This window comes from Trachurus japonicus, chromosome 23 (genome assembly GCF_045865225.1).
Source record: "Trachurus japonicus isolate A0001 chromosome 23, Traja_1.0".
NCBI classification, from domain to species: domain Eukaryota; kingdom Metazoa; phylum Chordata; class Actinopteri; order Carangiformes; family Carangidae; genus Trachurus; species Trachurus japonicus.
This window is the reverse complement of record NC_140929.1, coordinates 16,727,039-16,733,473: the sequence shown is the minus strand read 5'-3', so window position 1 is coordinate 16,733,473 and position 6,435 is coordinate 16,727,039. Positions and strand designations below refer to the sequence as shown.

At 46.5% G+C, this 6,435-nt stretch overlaps 1 pseudogene; it reads left to right on the top strand.

The window, feature by feature from the left end:
* The first annotated feature begins 2,171 nt into the window (after nt 1–2,171).
* LOC146962766 (uncharacterized) overlaps nt 2,172–6,435 on the top strand; it is a 13,045-nt pseudogene continuing 8,781 nt past the window's right edge.

Genomic DNA, 6,435 nt, shown 5'->3' with positions numbered 1-6,435 from the left:
ATCTTCACCAATGAGCAGGTCACTGTCACTAACGTCTGAATGAACATCATTGTTTACACACTCTCTGTCACCATTTCCCATATCTGCCTGACCTCCCTCAGGTTCTTCACTGTCACTGTCATCCAAAGGTGCTGTCACAGGTAAATTAACCCTGTCGGCGACGCATGGCAGCTTTGGTATCTGCATAAACTGAGGAGGCAGGATTTCTTCAACAACAACAAACTCTGGGTCAGGGGACTCAGGAGACACGTCTTCAACTACAGGCTGTGTACTGACATGTGACCTAGTTTTGGTTCTGGGTTTGGGAACTGGTTTTGCACAAGGTCTCAACTCTGACCTATGAACTCTTTTGACGGGACCTCCTTCCAGAGGTTCAACAGTGTGTGTAGTTCCCTGAATGTCAACTACCTTGTAGACTGTTGGACTCCATGCATCTTGAATCTTATTTCTCCCTGAGGGTCTGTGACGTAGGAACACAACCTGACCAATGTCTATAGGAGGACAATACACTTTCTCATTTTGCAGCGCAATTCTCTCAGCTGCCTTCTGCTCTGAGTACTCTTTGGCTCTCTCATGTGCCTGTCGGAGTCTCTCCTGATGAACAGACAACCAGTCCTGTTTACGGTCTGACGTACACTCATGCCCTAATAATGCATCAACTGGGAGATGTGGCTGTGTACCAAAAAGCAGAAAATAGGGCGAGTACCCTGTGGTGGAATGAGGGGTAACATTATAGGCATACACTAATTCAGGAAGATGCTCTGGCCAACGCCTTTTCTTCTCTGGAGGAAGTGTCCTCAACAAGTCATGGAGGGTGCGGTTGTATCTTTCACACTGAGCATTTCCCTGTGGCCTGTATGGAGTTGTCCGTGTCTTTTTGACCCCATAGAGTTTACACAGCTCTGCAACCACTTCACTCTCGAAATTTCTGCCCTGGTCAGAATGCAACCTCTCAGGGACACCGTACTTCATGAACCACTCTCTGAGCAGAACTTTAGCTGTTGTATCTGCTTTTTGGTCCTTGGTAGGATATGCCTGTGTGAACTTTGTAAAAACATCAGTCACAACTAGAACATTCTCACGGCCATCTGAAGCTGGTTCTAGCACTGTAAAATCAATAGCCGCTGTAATAGGCTAGAAATGCTTTAACTGGAGCCTGGATTTTTGGCTGAGGCATCTTTGTCAAAATGCACCGCTCACAGTTTTTAACCCAGCTCTCAACATCTTCATAAAGCCCAACCCAGAAACATCTCCCTCTGAGCAGGTTCACAGTACGTTCTATGCCCTGATGGCCCATGTGGTTGTGTACACTCTCTAAGACTTGGTCTCTTAGACAACCAGGCACGAGTAACTGCCACACTTCACCATGACGTGGATCTCTGATTACTCTGTACAACAACCCTTCCTTTTCCTGTGCACGACTCCACTGTTTCAACAGTCTTTTCACTGAGCCAGATAGGACTGCTCGCTCCCTAGCAGTAGGCTTCCTCCCCTGATCCCAAAATGTCCTGAATTCTTTCAGGGTGGAGTCACTAGCCTGAAAACCTATCAACTCCTCTCTGGTAAAACCTGGAAGTGTGGGTGTGTTACCTTGTCTCGTGCTTATCTCACCTGATCCTGACTCCATAGCACGGATCTGTCTCACCTTGTAACACTCAAGACTTTTAGTGACAAGATCAGAATCTAGAACTGTCCCTCTCTCCATCAGGTTACACACGGCAATACAACCATCAAAATCTGAATCTGGATCAGTTTCAGGCTCCCCTGCAAACTCCTGCCTAGAGAGGGCATCTGCGGCGGCGTTGCTACTACCAGGACGGTACTTCACTTCAAAGTCAAAAACAGACAGTTGAGCTACCCACCTCTGCTCGATAGCGCCTAACTTGGCTGCTTTGAGGTGGCAGAGCGGATTGTTATCAGTCAGGACAACAAATTTCGCACCCAGCAGGTAACCTCTGAACTTCTCAGCAATTGCCCATTTTAAGGCAAGCAACTCTAACTTCATACTACTGTAATTCCTGTCATTTTTCTCGGCCTGACGTAACCGGCGGCTAGCGTATGCTATAACGCGTTTGGCGTTACCCTGCTGCTGATACAATACAGCGCCTAATCCGTGCTGACTGGCGTCTGTCTCAACTATGAAGGGCTGTGTGAAATCAGCAAAACCCAAAATGGGAGCAGAGGTAAGTTTTCCCTTTAACTGTTCAAAAGATGACTCACACTCTTGTGTCCACATAGCGCCAAAGTGGTGAACTGCTTTTTTTGTTTTCTTTTCACCTGAACATTTGTTGACTAAGTCGTGCAGCGGTCCAGCAATTTGTGAGAAACCTTGAATGAATCTCCTGTAATAACTACAGAAACCTATAAAGGACTGCAGTTCTTTCACAGTGGTTGGGACCTTCCAGTTGTTAACAGCGGAGACCTTGGACGGGTCAGTCCCCACACCTTCCGCTGACACCTGATGACCCAGAAACTTTACTGACTGCTGTAGGAAAGCACACTTTTGCAACTTCACTTTAAGGCCTGTCTCTGCCAGTCTTTTCAGCACGGTTTCCAGTCTCTCCAAATGTTGCTCAAATGTCTCTGAAAAAACCAAGATATCATCTAGGTAGACCAGGAGTATCTGAAAAATGAGATCACTCATAGTGACTTGCATAAGTCTTTGAAATGTAGCCGGCCCATTACAAACACCAAAAGGCATTCGCACATATTCATATAAGCCAAACGGTGTAGTGAAAGCTGTCTTACTCATGTCTCTCTCATGCATGGCCACCTGATGATACCCGCTTGCTAAATCTATTGTTGAGAAGAATTTCGCCCCCCTCAACGCATCAAAACTCTCATCAATCCTTGGTAGCGGGAATGCATCGCGTCTCGTCTTGGAGTTAAGTTTTCTGTAGTCGACACATAGCCTTAGACTACCATCTACCTTCCTCACAAGCACTATCGGCGAAGCATAGGCACTGGAGCTTTCTCTGATAACTCCTTTTTTCAACAGCTTGCCTATGTGTTCCCTGACTTCACTGTACTGTGTGGGTGGGATTCGTCTGTATGGCTGTGTCACAGGTATGTCGTCTGTGAGATGGATCTCATGTTGCACTTTGTCAGTGTGGCCTAGATCTACATCCTCTGTTGCGAACACAAAAGAATATTTCTCCAGCAGCAAAGCCAGTTGTGCATGCTGTTCTGGGCTACCACTTACATCAAGCTGGTCGAGGATGGACTGTACATCTGTGGGTGTTTTGGGATGTTTGTCGATGCTCACTTGTTCAGTGTCTGCTGAGATTCTCTGGAACTGTATCTCACAAAGTTCATCACTTTTTACACTGTCTACATGAGTCAAAACCCCTAGCCTGATCCTTGGCTTCAGCCAGATATCTTCATCAGACATGTTCATGACTTGGACAGGAAACACGTGACTTTCAGATGAAACTAAGGTAGGTACAACAACCAAACCTCCAGGCAAGGGTGCACTCACAGGCTCCAGCAACATTAAAGGGCCATGTTCACTCACAGTCCTAAATCCCCTTGCCATGACTGTGGCAGCAGACAATGCAGGAACGTGGACCATCTCCCTACTCGCCACTCTAGCAAAGGAGAGCCTGTCTGTTACAGTTACTGCATGAAGATTATTGAAAGCCTCTCTCCAGTTCGAGTCAAGTTTACTCTGTAGTGTGGTGTCAAACTCAGTGTGTACGAGCTCTCGACATTTTTTGACAACATTCATCCCTATGAGACCTGGAACAGAGGAAGAGTGTGCAGAATCCTTGACTATCAGGAAGCCTCGCTCTGGAATAGTCAGACCCATTACCTCAACCTCAAGTTCTACATAGCCCATATAGGGTATGTCTAACCCATTTGCTGCGGTGATCTTTAACCACTCAAATGCAGGATGAATGTCTTCACTTTTATCTGACAAGTGTTCCCTGAAAAAACTCTCAGAAATTGTGCTGACCTGGCTACCAGTGTCAAGTAGGCCTGATACTGAGACTCCCTGAAGTTTCACCTCGACAGTTTTGCATTCTCCAACTGCACGCTCTAGGATCCTACTTCTGTCTGGTGTTACTGCTGGTGAGCCAGTAGATCCCCCTCGAATTGCCTGGCTCATGGCAACCGAGGGTGAAAGTTTTCCTGCACTACAGAAGGTGTTGACTCATCCTGGACTCTTTTGGCCTGCAGGCACTTTTTGGCAATGTGGCCCACGCCTCGACACTTGAAACAGATAGGCTGGCCGTCTGGTGTGTACCGTGGTTGCAGTCTAGCTCGTGGCTTGGGCTCTTGGAAAGTCATTTGAGTGGTACGTCTACTCAGCTCAGTTACAGCACTTGCTAGGTCGGCGAGCGTTTTGCCTAACTCTACTAACTGTTGTCCCTGTTGAGCTACTGCTCTTTGAACATCACCTAATGCAGTAGATTGGCCATTGTTTGCCTCAGTAGTAGAAAACTGGGATTCTGAAACCTCTGACTTAACCTGGCTGCTCTTAACAACTCTGGGACGATGGGGCCTGCTTTCCTCCATTTCCCACAGGAGGGCTTCGCGCCTCACATCTAAAAGGCTACAGTCTGGTTGGTCTCTGACCATCTTTCTGAGTTCACGTCTGAGAGCTGAATCCCTTAAACCCTCAATGAACTGGTCCCGGAGAACGGCTTTCTCATTAGGTATCACATTTGATGACTGCTTCACTACAGAGCTCAAGATCTGGGACAGGGCATGGGAGTAGTCACGGAGGTCTTCACCCTCCACTTGTTTACGGTTGTAAAAGGTCTGCAAAAGCTGTGTGATGCTGTGTTTTTCCCCAAATGCATTCCTTAAGTAGGAGTATAAATCACTGGGCCTCACTGACTGACCCCCCATGCATAGTCGAACCTCCTCCAATGCAGGACCACGCAACAGAGATAGAATGTAGTCACACTGCCCCTCTGTCGTCTGCTCTCTGGATCTTAAAACCCTTTCAATCTCTTCAATAAACTCTTCCACAGACCTCCCATCTGTACCACCCTCCCCACTAAATGCTTGGACCTGGCGTTCTCTTGGAACATAGATGTATGAACGTGTGGGTGCGCTATTATCATTTGCCCTCTGAGCCCCTATCTCATCATTTAACCTGACAAGTTCATCTCGCAATTGGGTGAGCTCTTGCATGCGAGTCTGCATTTCTGCTGTAGCATCTGTACTTGGGCCTGCTACCTCATCTGATGCCTCGTCGAACTGGGCAGCATCATCATCAGAACCACTAGCCATGATGAAATGTTAGTTTTTACTCAGTCCAGTCTGAATGTGAATCTTAAGTTCAACACAAGAATCAAGGATACGATGAACACAGTCTTGAAACACTGCTGAATCTTGCTCTTGGCACCCGGACGAAGTGCTGGGCAGCTGGCGTCGCGGTGGAATCCTCAGCGCAGGTCTGGATGAGCCGTGTCGATCAGGAAACAGTGGCGCCACTGGAGCTCCTCAAGTCGTCTCTCACCGGTCACCGCTTCCGCTACAGGCTGGCCTCTCCGACACGTCCACCCACAGGCTTCTCCTGCAATCTTCACCACTGCCGTATTTTGTCAAATAAAAAATAAAAACAAGCTACTACTGCCAATTGCAAAAAAATGTTTTAGCTACACCCCACTCCTGGTACCAAAATGTGTAGCCCGGGAATTAGAAGCACACAGGACACACTTACTGGGGTTCTTGTAGCCTTCTTATTTATTTCACATCAGTTGCAAAAAGGCTTATTTGACTGAATTTCTAAACTCAAAGTCATTCGTTCGCATCTGAGACTTTAGAGAGAACCGAAACCAAAAGCATAAAAATAAACAAAATAGCATAGGGGACAAAATACGGCAGTGGGCTATGAAGGTCTACAGAAACAACAAAATACACACGTCATTAAAATCATGACACGGTCATATTAACTCGAAAATGTGCATTCAAAATATTACCACAGTCACTTACACGCCACGCAGCGTGGAACATGGAAGCTGGAGCTTCCTGAAGCTAGTCGTTAGCCCCGGTCGACGGCTGGCATGCTACCCTCTGAAATAAATCACCAATATCTCTAAATGAGACTATATTGTCACATTCTGTTACGGCGTCTCTTACAATGTGTGCGTATTTTACCTACCAATTGAACAGAACAACAGTCTCCTCTGTTCGGCGAGACATTTCAGGCACTTGTGGCTCACATTCAGCAGAAAAGACAACAATAACCCACAATGCACCTGGCGGCTAAACCAAAATGCGCCCAACTGAACCCCAAAGCAGCTCAATGCTGCCACCTTGTGACCACTTGTTTAACTCATTTACATTTTGTTTACATTTACATTTGCTATATGACATTTAAAAGAAAGAACAAAAGAAAACAAAAACACATTATAGTACATTGGAATACATTCACCCTTAAGTGGAAAATTACACTTATGATTAATTTACCACCCGGCTACA